At 42.2% G+C, this 12,696-nt stretch overlaps 1 long non-coding RNA gene across 3 annotated transcripts in view; it reads right to left on the reverse strand.

The window, feature by feature from the left end:
* The window catches only part of LOC116997596, a 69,528-nt gene that overhangs the window by 20,814 nt on the left and 36,018 nt on the right, over nucleotides 1-12,696 (reverse strand). Inside the window, exons 1-2 of one of the 3 annotated variants that reach the window (XR_004418207.1) lie at nucleotides 12,204-12,357; nucleotides 8,447-8,571 (exon numbers count right to left, since the gene is read on the reverse strand). The exons of 1 other annotated variant lie outside the window; for it this stretch is intronic. This is a non-coding gene — a long non-coding RNA (uncharacterized LOC116997596). Of the gene's footprint in view, nucleotides 1-8,446; nucleotides 8,572-12,203; nucleotides 12,358-12,696 lie in introns of those variants that run through there. One more of the 3 variants, XR_004418206.1, reaches the window with a different exon arrangement.

Here is a 12,696-nt window from a genome sequence, read left to right on the forward strand (position 1 = left end):
GAGGAAGGATGCAGATATTGTCACCAGAGATTTAAATAAAATTTCCTTCTTTCATATATTCAGGAACCTCTCTTCTTCCCTCTCCACCAAGCATAGCCTGAACCTTGTTTTTATTTTGAGGGCTAGGAGGCATTTGCTTAACTTTTCATTTTTTATTTTAGGCTGGAGTAAAGTTTTTTTTGCAGGACTCGCCATCCTGTCCCTGATAAGCAACGGTTCTTGACATTGTTACCTGCAATTCCCAAATCTTGTTGACAAGGATAGTAATGTCCTGGAGGGGCTAGTAAAATATTTTGACTTTTTTCAAAGTTTGTCTTAGGCATTTCTGTTTCAGTGGTCTTCATTTTCCTTGGGCATGTCTATACAGGCAAAATCAGGAAAGTTCATTTAAATTAACTAAAGGCAGGAGTTAAAAGTGAGTTAAGTAAATTGCATTAAACCTCTCGTTTCACAAGTAAAGTGGCCTTAATATGACTTAGCCTTGGAAGAGAAGTAAACCAAATCAAATCAAAGACACTTTAATTCTGACAGTTCCCACAAAGGGCTTTAATTAATGCAGTTTAACTAATCCACTTAAAAATTCAGATCAACTTTTCTGAGCAGATTCGTGTAAACAAGCTCTTACAACTGCTCTGCCTGAAATGATTTAGCTTGGTTGGGTAATTTTCCCTCAGAAAGGAAATCCACGCAAGGCTGACTCTGGCAGAAGTCCCACGACGGGGGCTCGCACTTGGGTAACTCCATCGACTGCAAAAGTTGGATGAATATAATTCCAGGGTAGCTGAGCTGCTTGTAATGCCTATGAGGTGCAAGCTGCTGTGCTTCCATAGCATTGCACACACACAGAAATGAGGCTGCCTCACCAGTTCAGGAAGGAGAAGATGGAGCACACAGCCCCACGTCCCCTCCTTGGTTATCAGGGGTTGGCTGCGTTGGTATCACTCTCATTGTGCTCCAACACTGCAGCCAGACAGGCTGCAACACAGCTGGGATTTCTTTCTGGTGCATTGAGACATACATTAGCACAAAACTCATTTCCTTCCATGGGCCTTGGAATGGTAGAAATTAGGCCATGTAGTGATTTTGGCTTTTCTTTTTCTTTTTTTTTAATTTTAACTTTTTTTAAGCACACCTTTTATTTGGCCAGGTTCAGTCCTGGCTGGGTCACAGCCAGAGGGATGACTTACAAACAACAAAAATCACAGATAGCATTGGCCAAGGGGGAAAAAAAAAAGCTGCTTCAGCCAAAACAGACATTTAGTCAATTTGAAGTATATCTCATCAGTGTGCACATCAATCTGCCCCATTAAATACTGCGTCCTTTAATTCCCTCCTTTAATTCTTTCTGCCTTTATGAACAATTCCCTTTGTAGCTGAAATGCCCAATGAAGGTAGTGCAGCCTCTTTTGCGGCAGGAATATGGATGTTTGACTTTCTCAATTAGCTGAAGGTCCTTCAGCAGGGGGTTCCCTGAGGCACATAGCATTCCTTGGCTGGTGACCCTCATTCCCTGCACTGATTTACCTTGGCAGGAACAGCAAAGTGCAGACTTTCCACCAGGGTTTCTTCACTTCTCCCAAAACTTGCCAGTCTGACAGCTTGAAACATCATCTGCTTTTTTTGGGAGGGAATAATCTGGATTTTCCAAAGTGCTGTTCTCACTGCACAGAGCCCCAGACCAGCCTGTGCTGTGCTCCCCTTTCTCTCACAACTCTCCTGGATCGTATTTGATGGTCCCTGCTGCTGACAAGCTGCAATGCCTGGTCTGGATCAGGGCAGACACCCTGACTGCAGTTATCAGAACTCTCACTTTTCATCATATTTATTAGGCTGCATCTTTGTGAAAGAGTTCCTCCGAAATAACTCAGGCAACTGCAATGCTCCTGCAGCACTGTACACAAAATATTCACTGTGAAAAAAGTGTCAGCATCACCTTCACTGGATCAAAAGTCATGTCAGAGAAGATATCAAAGCATGAAAATCTGCTTGCATAAAAAAGCCAAAAGCCTGAAGCCATCCCAAGCACCTTCAAACGATCCAGGAGTCACACACAGAGCTGCTCGCAGTGCGGGTGGATCAAGGGGGAGCACGATTTCCAGCCAAGCTCCTTCAGCTGCTGCCATCTTCTCCAGGAGCTGTTTTCAAACTGTGAAAACTTTAACTTTTATTGGGAAAAAGCCACTGCACAAAGTTGGAAATCCTGCTTGGTTTTAAGTCTCTGTGTCTGTCAGGTATATGTTGCTTTATGTCAGCAAATCAGGAGTTATCCATCCTATCTGAGTCAGAGGTAAAATCTAGAGAGAACTTTTTCTGCACAGATTTTCCAAGTGTGGGAGCAGCTGGGTCTGGGGATGGGTAATGGGGACACAGGTTTCCACTGTACACTGTAGCTCAGGTGCCACCTGGGCAGGAGGAACCTGCAAGTCAGTCTGACAGTGCTCTCATTTATTCACAGAAACACCTGCCACACAACAAATCTGGAAAAAGCATGGGGGTTTTTTTGGTTTTTTTTTTCATTTTTTCCCCCTAAAGAATTTGCAATCTAGCAGATAAGTTGAACTTCTGGCATCTTTAATGAAAGTTCCTTTGGAACCAATTTGATTCACTTCATATGACAGAGCACTGAAGGCTGGTGAGTGCAGCAGTGAGACAGCCTCTCTCACCCTTCCTCCTGGAGGCTCTGCCCTCATGGAATAGACCTGGGCTGTGGACAAAGTGAGAACCAATTTGGGCTGTGGATAAAGCGAGAACCAGTTTGCTACACAGTCCTGCACTTGATGACCAGCTTGAAAAAAAAGTCAACGAAACAGTTATTTGCATTTTTGCAGTTGAATATTTACATTCTGTCATTTTTCTTCCTTGGATATTAAGACAGGAGGATAATTTGTAGGAAAACTGATCACACAGGCACTCCAGATGCTTTGTGCACAGAGCACAGTGCCTGTGCAGAAGTCTTCCAGTAGCTGGAGCAAAAAGCATCTTCTGCTGCTCCATAACAAGGAAAACATCCTGTGTGTCCTCCTTGCACTATTTATCTGTTCCCAGTAGGACTGTGAAGTAGCAGCCCTGTGCAAACACAAAGGCTGAGACGGGGGACACCAGTAACTTGTGTCACTTGTGGGGGAGACAGCTGTGACCAGTTCTGCCCATCTGTTATTGCCACTAAATCTTCTTCAGCCACTAAGGCATTTGAGTGTGTTTCACCCCAAGAAAATCCCAGTGTTTCCAGTTCTGGAGATTAATAACAAAAAAACTAAATCTAATATTTATACAAATCTGATTTTTCAATGCTGCTGGGAGGCAGAAAAGGTACTAATCACTAATATTTCATATGATCAGTATTGGTGCAGCATTTCTTGGGGATGAAGTTGCCTCCATCACTGTGCCATGCACTATTTCAGTCTTTTCCTATTGTCCTCTGCACCTCCACAAACCTCGACAGCTGCTTCTCACTACTGCAAAGGACACAGATGAAGTAGCTTATGTACTTCTGAAATGGGGACTCAGTGGTTTTTCTCTCAGTTTATCTTGTAGCCTGAAGGACTGTGTGTCTGCACTTGCTGTTGGTTTTCCTGCCTTACTGTGCCTTTGGTATCTCCCTGATACCTTTTGTATCTCCCCACTTTTATCTATCTGTGCTGAGAGCTCCATTCTCTATTGTATCAGTTTATTTCCCTCTGTGTACACACTCATTATAGTCTAATTTCCTCTTATTACTGTAAATTGCCCATCTCTCTATACTATGTTTTCAACATATTTTATCTGCAGTATCAATCTACTACCATTCCTGTTATACCTGAGACTGAACATTTCAAATTTGTGAAGTTTTTTTTTCATTTGTGGGTTTTGCTCAGCTCTGCCATCATTTTGCAATAGGCTTTTCAGAACAAAAAAGAAAGAAAGAAAGAAAGAAAGAAAGCTGATAGTCATACCATTATATTTGATAAATCTCATATAAAAGAATGTGGATTTTTGCACATGTCAGTAATAGGAACAGTATGCCTGATAATCCCACTGCTGATATCCTATCTCCTATCCAGCATTGCTAGTCAACAGGCAAAGACAAACTGCTGAGGAGAGTCACACTGTTGGAAAGCCTAATATTGAATTTCAGATCGTGAAGTCTAAATTTAATCTGATTTTTTTTGTGAGATCTAATCATGTACCTTAAAAATATACAGATTATGGCCAGTCATTAATGAAAACCAAACCTTTGCTTAATCCATGAGTAGTTGGTTGAATGGTGATACCTGGATTTTGGGGCATTTAATATTTGTTATTTTTTTCCGTATGAATAAAGATGTTCCAGCAGTCCAATCTCAGACAGAACAGCATAAAATGACTGTGTCATGAATAAAGTAAAGCAGTTCCCAAACAGCCTTGAATTTGGAATTACTCACTGAAAATTTTTAATAAGTGTGATTATGTTCAGAATTTTTTGTCTGAACATATGCACTTTCACAATTCATGCATGCACATTTAACTTATTATTGTTTTTTTAACTGAACTTAATAAAAAACATTTTCAGTGAGTAATCCTCCTAAAAAAACCTCTCCTTATGAATGTCTATGTAGAGAAAAAAAAATTAATTCAATAAAAATTTGGGGGTAAGTCATGTCTGCACAACCAAAAATTGTACTGTCTTGTTCCAGGGCATAGGTGTTGTGGGGAAAAATCTTGACAGGATCTTTGTATTGATCTGATTAGGCAGTAATTTTTTTTTTTTTGGGTCAACTTGTTATCTTTTTTCCTGTGTTTTCAAAAGCTTTCATTTAGATTTGAATGGGTGTTTTGTTCAACCTGAAACAGATAATTTTGCTTGGAGGCCTATTTTTTCTTTTTTAAAGAAAAAAAAGAAAACTAGAGCTATAAAAGCAAGGAGGTAGAAACAGCCCAAACCTGAGGTGATCTGAGACAGCTGCCTTAGATCTCTGCTTGATCAGAGAAATTTAAAACCAGCTCCAAATGTGGATTATGGAGGAAATAATGCAAGTCAGTTCACTTTGGTGAGTGGCTTCCTCACTGGGTAATATTTCTCCTCCTGGCTGTCTTCCAGTGGATACTGGAGTCAGGAGCTGAGATGCAGAGGGCTGCACTCAAGAGGAGCCTGGAGCCAGGTGTGAGGGAGTCCTCTGGGAGGGGGAAAATGGGGATGCAGAGCTCTGTTCTGGCACAGGTCAGCCAGAGAGAGGGGAGAGCCTCAGTGACCCCACAGCAACTTCCACTGGTTTTTCATGGTCCATTGTGGGGAAAGGCAAAATGCTTGTGAAAGCTGAAATAAAATATCACTGCTCCAGGTGAAACTAGCTCAGCTTGTGGCTTGCTCTGACTACCTGTATTCAACTCAGATTTCTAAATGCTTTTACATCAATTCAGAACTCTCTCTGAAAATACACATTCACCTTCAAACTTGTCTTTTCTGTTCCTGATCCCTCCCCCTCCATTCTGTGGTTATGTCTGGCTGTTTCCATGTTCTGTTTTGGCACTGTTTTTGGTATTTTTTTCCATCAACCTCAGAAGAAAAAGAAGATAAAGATGGAGCCCTGTGGAGACACCCACTCTAATCCATGGCCAAGGCAGGGCTCCCTGTGTGTAGCCCAGCCAAATGGATGAGTTACCACTTCCCTGGGAGCCTCCATCAGACCCCAACCTCCCCTACAGGGCGGGATAATATGAACAAAAGGCTTGGATGCAGCTCAAGCAAGTGGGAGAGGATATTTCCTTCCAATTCTCTGAGCTGTGGGGTAGGTGGGAGCCAGAATCCCGAGCCTTGTGCTCCAACACACAAACACCACAGGCACATGGAGCTGTACAGCACAACCTGAGAGTGGCAGCTGCTCCACAGGCAGCACTGCTGAGCTTCAGAGGAGGAGCTGGGAGATCAATACCAACCTCCTGGAAGGGCAGTGCCTATTTTTTCCCCCTTGATTGCAGTCAAATATTGTCCCAAAGTGCCTTTGCTTTAGTCACTCCAAAGGGAGAGCCCCTGATCCTCCTGGTGGCTGATCTGCCACTGCCCCTTCCCACCTCTGTTTGAAGAATGACAGGAGGGTTCACTCTGCACCTCAAATCTCTGCAGATCAGTGGAGGGAGTGTGAAATCCTGTGAGGAGTTTTTGTTTCCCTTCAGCTCCCTCAGATCTGGATAACTCTGGCTAATGAATGCAGCATTTACAAGCTGGTGGAATTAAGCAGCATTCAGCTTAATTAGGAGGTTAATTATTCAGGGGAGAAATCAAACTGTCAATCAGGTATGTGGTCCAAAGCCTGGTGTGGGAGAAGGTGGCAAAGACCTACCTGCAGACAGCAAGGCAAGTTTCCATGTGCTTCTTTGGGCAGCCTGACATGCCCACAGCCAGGCAGAGCTTTCCCCTGTCCTTGCACACGCCTCTGCAGTGGTTTTTACAGCACTGTGTGTCAGCATTCAGGAGCTTCCTGCTCGGTCCCAAGTTAAGATTTACTATTCATGTTACAATATCACTTAAGCATCCTGCATTGGCTCAGCTGGGAGTCACCTGGGCCATAAAGATGATCTCAGAGTAAACTTAGTAAAGTAAACTGAAAAGGTTAGGCTGAGTTTATCTCTTTCTCGTGTTCATTAAGGAAACGAGGTTGTGGTATTTACCATCTTCCAGCTGAGCTGTTGTGACCTTGGAGGCATTTCAAGTTGACAAGAACAGGAAAATTCCATTTCCTGCATGAGTACAAATGGCAAGCAAAGCCCCAAAAGCTTATTGCCAAACATATATAGATTTTTTCCATGTTTATGGATGTCCAGATCTCTTTTCCTAGTGGCTGAATGTGTGAGAAGGCTTTAGGCAAGTTCCTTCTCTTTCCTGCACCTTACTTCCTCAGAAGGTAAATTGCTGATAATGGTGGAATTTGTAGAATGATTAATCAGCTACAGAAAAAATGGAAATATTAAGTATGAAAATCTCAGTTGTAAGCTTTTGGGGAGGTAGAGGCTCAGCCTCTCTGTGGAAAACATCTGTATGATGGGATCCTAAGGCAGGACTAAATACTGGAGTATTTGAAATAAAGGTATGTGTTCCCAGATGTCACCTCTCCTTTTTCTTTTTTGCTGTTTTTCTCAACATTGTAAGTTCTCCTTTTCCTCCTCAAGCTCTGTGCCTTTTGATTTTCCTTGATGGTTTTGTATGTGCTTTCATTTTTCTGACAATCTGTTGTTTTTAGCCTCAGAGGTCAGTTTTTAGTCCCTGGCACATGCTTAAATTTTTGAAGATTTAAAGCTTATGAGAGCAGCCCTGATGCCACTGGTAGAAATACTCAAGTTCCCAAGTAAGGCATAAATTTAAGAGCCTTGTTGAATAGATTTAAATCTGGTATAATGCTGCAGAAGTAGGACAAGTTGTCTGGATTTATACCGGGTGTTTGGAAGCAGAATCGGGACTTAGTCCTAATTTATTTCATTAGAAGCACCTCTAACACCTTAATAGATAGGTGCTCTGTTGTATAAATGCAGTTAAGGAGGATTATTTGAGACTTCCTGTAGACTGTATTTTTGAAGGTTTTCTGCCATTTATTGCTGTTGTAGTAGAAGCTGCAGAAAGCACTGTGTCCCCATGGTACATTACATGCAGCACTTCCCAGTGGCAGTAAATGTTCTGGCTTAATCAAAAAGATCACATTTCTTTCTATTACTACCTGCCCAGAGAAGCTAGAATAACTTTTGGCCAAGGAATACATTAGTTTAAATCTTAGATTTCAAAATGAAATTACATGCAAGTCTTGCAGATATGATTCATATGTCCCCCATTACTTCCAGTCTTCTCCTTTTTCTCCTTCTAACCTGAATTTGTGTGAGAACTGCCGTGCTGTGGGTAGTGCTGGCACTGCTGGGGGCTCGGCAGGGGCAGGCACAGCACTCAGGCATCCCTTTTCCCACCCATCCCTCTCCCATCAGAGATCCTTTAGCTCAATCATTCCTGTGAATTCTCTGCTCAGCCAGAGCCCCTCTTGCACTTCCTGCAAATCATCCTCAAGCAGCCACAGCTTTAGATTTAAATCACAATGCTCTGCTCTTTGCAAGGCTCCTGGTGGGGGTTCTGTGGGCATTTCAGGCTCTCCCCAGCCCAGGGGCTGCAGGGGGATCTTTGGTCAGTTTTGCATCTCCCTGCTGTGATGTGTGGGAGTCCCAGTTCGGATAAGTGGGATAACACTGGTACCCACCCTCTGCACGCACCTGTCACAAAGATTTATGAAGTGATATTTTCAAAGAGTAAAGCATTATTTAAGCCAGGTACTGTGATCTATTGATAACAAATGGGATAAACATTGGGTAGTTAAATATTTAAACAGAGTCTTTGGAATGGGACATCTGTGGCCTTTTCCATCCCTGCTAATGGCTTCCTGCCTGTCCCTGGACAAGACACATCCCTGTCCCTGTCACTCCTCGCCCCCCATAATCACATAATACATCTATTTACCTGGGAACTCTTCTGGTGAACAGTGCTCTGACGGGTGCTGGTGGGAATACAGGTATAGCAGGTTCTGGGTGCTCATGAGACCCTCAGGATCCTCTTTGGATGGAAGGTTTTATCCTAGTCTGAATCTAGGGATGGAAAATTACTCTTTCACCATCTACCTTCAGTTTTATTTCTTTAAACATGTTATTATCTGTTCCCAAAATTACATTCACTGTGTGACTTGAATGCCAGGGGTTTAGGGTGTCACTGTGTCACAGCTCTAGGAAATGTCTGACCAAAGGCAGTGGGAGCTGTATAAGTGCAATGGCCTGAGACAGGGAAGATGGCTGGGAATAGATGATTTATGCATCCCTTCTGCTTTTAAACTCAGATTTGATGATTAGAAAAGAAGCACACATTCCTGCGGCTTCATCAATAAACCTTTTAAAGGGAAACCTGATTGTTCACCTTCTTCCTGGTTGGTTCATTTCACCTTCTTTCAGAGCTCAAGCATACATATAAATATAGCAAGGTTTCTGACCCTTTTTTATCATAGCAAAATATTCATAGAACAAAATTACTGCAGAGGTACGCCAGAATGGTTTATCCAAGGGAGTAGTGTATATGGATCCAGTCAAACTGGGCAGTAGCCCAAATTCCAGCTATGAGATTTCACTGGCTCCTCCTGGTCTATAGTATTCCTGGTTATAGGTCTTGAGATCTGTCACATCTTTAGTGAAACATCCTATTTGTCCATGTAAAATATCTTCTTCCAGTTATTTACTCATGGAAGTATTTCAGTTGTCCTGAAAGTACATCTTAATCTGGTGTGCACTTATTTGGCTGTGATCCAGTGGCTCGCTCAGCACAGAAATCTTTTATAAATCATGGCCAATGTACTCCCATGTATTCTTTGAAGGACCACAACACATAGTACACTATGTCCCTGGATTCTTGGTACCAGCTTCTGACTCAACTGCAATGTGCATATTTTGTGATGGAGGACCTTTTTCTGCAGTACTTAATGTTCAGCGAGAGTTTAATCAAGAAACATGAGTAATTGGCATTAACATGCACTTCTGAGCAAAAGAACAGCTTTGATAGCATCTATACTCATTAGACATTTCGTTCCAAACACTGTTCATTACAGTCAGAACTCTTCCTATTGGCTTCTACTTTGTAAATACAGCAGATTCTGCTCGGCACAGAAACAGGTCTTGAGCAAACACTCTGTGATTACACAGAAGGAAGAAGTTTAACTGTGAAAAAGAAACAAGTGGAACAAACAGCTACTTTAAGAAAATTTCTAAGCAGTGTGCAACACAACAGAAAGACCTTCAATTACAGGGCACAGGATTTATTTACTGGCTGCCTACCTGAAATGAGTAGGATTGATTTTGCTCACATTCTGAAATGGATCACTGGAAGAGCTCAAGCTTTGACTTGGGAGGCCTGATGAAATTTTTTTGGGTTGTCCTTATGGAATCAGAACCACGATATGCAGTTAAGGGGCATCAGTACGCCAGGAGTGAGATGGGAGGGAGCCAAACAGGCCTCCATGTTTTTCACTTGTCTGCTTATGTAAAAATCCTGAACAGAAAATGGACTGTACCAGCAGGGTTGCACCACACCCCTTGTCCTCCTACTATTGGAATTAGTACAGGTGAGAGACATTTAATCACCTTACCTTTTAAATGCACCTTAAATACAGAAGTACTTAATAGGCATTAGTGAATAGGACTAGCACAGTGTTATGGTTGCAATGCCAGGGGGTAGAGTTTTGGTGTTGAATATTCTATACCATACAACATCCATGGTGGGGATGTGGTTTCAGCAGGAAAAACCAGAGGCTGGAAATGGGAAGGGGGCCATCCTGCCTGGCTCTCTAAGGGAAGAAGGTGCTGGGGGCAGCCAAGTTTAGTTTCCCTGGTGGTTGTCAAAACCAGCACAACAGAGTAATGCGGATTTTCAGGTGGCTTATAAAATAACAATGCTGTGTTACTGTGGTATCTAAAACGGCCCTAAGGCAGAAATTAAGAAATGTGTTCTGTGTCAATTCACCCCTACACTCTCTGATTAAATTTGTGCCCAAATGAAGTAGTACAAAGTCTCAAATTGTTTAATAAGTTGACTTGACTAATAGATTTTTTTTTCTTTTTTTTCAACAATTACCCTGAAAATGTGAAGCAGCAGGAGCCCTGAATTTTGTATCTGTCAGTAGAAACAGTCTGGGTATCTGTTCTATGATACTTTCCACTTCCACAGCTTTAAAGCACTACTGAGGGAATGTGCCACCTATTATTTCAAGCAATGCTAACTAAGCTTGTGTGAAGAACAAACCCATCAGTTTCTTTTTGTCAGTGTTTGAGAATAATGTGCCTGTGCAAGGACTCTTGGATCCCAGTTGCCTGCTGTGACCATCTGACCTGAATTTTTTCTCAGTGCTGCATCCTGCAGGGTGGTCTGCAGTAGTCAAATAACTTCAAAGAACTTTGGGCCCATGTTTTCCTGGGGTGGTATAGCCAAAAGACAGAAAATCTTACCAACCACTTCTCATTTAAGGAACTGCCATTTGATAACTGCCACCCTACAAATTATCTAACAATAATATCATATAGGACTAGTCTGGTTAGGCTCTTCATCTGGCACACAGCACTGAAACCTATGAAACTTGGTTTTACTTCATTTTGGCCAAAATCTTTTTGCCCTGAGCTACACATAAAATCTGTTAGGATGAAGAATATAGTATTTGAGTGCCCTGGGACAACAGTTTGTCAGTCACCTTTCCCTAGACAGAATGTTTTTGTTCTTACCAGCCTTACATTGTTCATGCTTGTATCCCAGGAAAAAGGCTTAGGTAAAATCAGTCCATCTTTCTCCCTGTCTGGGCCCAAGGCTGCTCTGGGAAACTGGTTCAGCATGAGAGCCCTTTCCCTGCTACACAGCATGCTGCCAAATCTCACCTCTGACTCTTGTTTGGTGCCCTCAAGTCATGCCACCCCATGTGCCATGAGGCATTTGTGGGATAACACTTGTGGGATAAGACCCTCTTGATGCTGTTTTCCTGTTGTCCAGTAGAAGCACTGAAGGAATTACAACCCACTGGACAGACACTTATAAATACTGATAGCCACAGCTATCAGCTATCAGCATATCCTTTCCTTTGACATGTTCCAAAAATCACTTCTCTTCTCAAAAAGTAGTAAAAGCTTAGCATTGTTACTACTGTTGCTGTCACTTCCTAGTAGCAGCAACAAAACATTAGTTGTTCCAGACAATCAACTTCCATTTCTCATCTCCTCTCTCCTTCATTTTCTGCACTACTCCTGTGCTTTGTTTTCTTCTTTCTTAGAGATTCACAAGGATCTTATGCTGGAGTAAAAACTGACTCTCAGAAGAACTCCAAGAGTTCTGATTCTTGCAGAACTTGGAGGCAGGAGTCTCTCAAGGGGATAGAAAGTGAGGGAGTCGAGCAAAAGCAGGAGGGTGATACAGCCCTGATGGACCAGATGAGAGAATGAGCTCAAGGAAAGGGTGTGAAGGCAGAACAAGGGGTAAATGATAGAGATAAGAGCATAAATATGGGCAGGAAGAAACAACACAAAGCATTAAAAACAGAATTAGAGATATGAAGAAAAGAGTTAAGGGACTGTCAGTAAGCAGATGCACAATCTGAATGGTAATGGATCAGAAGTTTTAGCTGAAGCTCTGTGAATGTTAAAGAGAGGAGAAATCAGGCAGCAGAGAGTTTGGAGCAATCCAGTTACCCAGAAGGGACCTTGACTCAACTTTCAGACCACAGAATCTCGCTGGAACAAGGTGGGATGATTATGGGAACAGGCTTTCTTGGGGAATTCTTGAAGTTTTCTGGATGGAAATGGCATAGAGAAACTTTTGCACAGCAGATTTACATCACCACTGGCTTCGCTCCTAGCTGGAAATGCAAGGTGAAGTGAAAATAAATACTTATTTTCCTCCAGCAATCCTCAATCATTGAAATATTGAGTGAGTCTGTGAGTTTGGTTTAATCAATGCTGCTCTGGTCAAACTTGTCACTTACAGACAAAAATGCAAGTATGCCGAAGAGAAAACAAGGCCAGAAAAAAATAACACTATTGACAATGACCTTTGAGCAAAAGTGGATTTTGTTTCTGTTACACTTGTATCTCTTAAACCTCCTAGAATCAAGTTCCCAGCAGCAGAGTTCACAGTAAGGGGTTTGAATAAATGACTTGATTTGTCAGAAGTTCAGAGCACTTACTTCCCATGAA

The sequence above is a fragment of the Catharus ustulatus genome, chromosome 1 (genome assembly GCF_009819885.2).
Source record: "Catharus ustulatus isolate bCatUst1 chromosome 1, bCatUst1.pri.v2, whole genome shotgun sequence".
Lineage (NCBI taxonomy): Eukaryota > Metazoa > Chordata > Aves > Passeriformes > Turdidae > Catharus > Catharus ustulatus.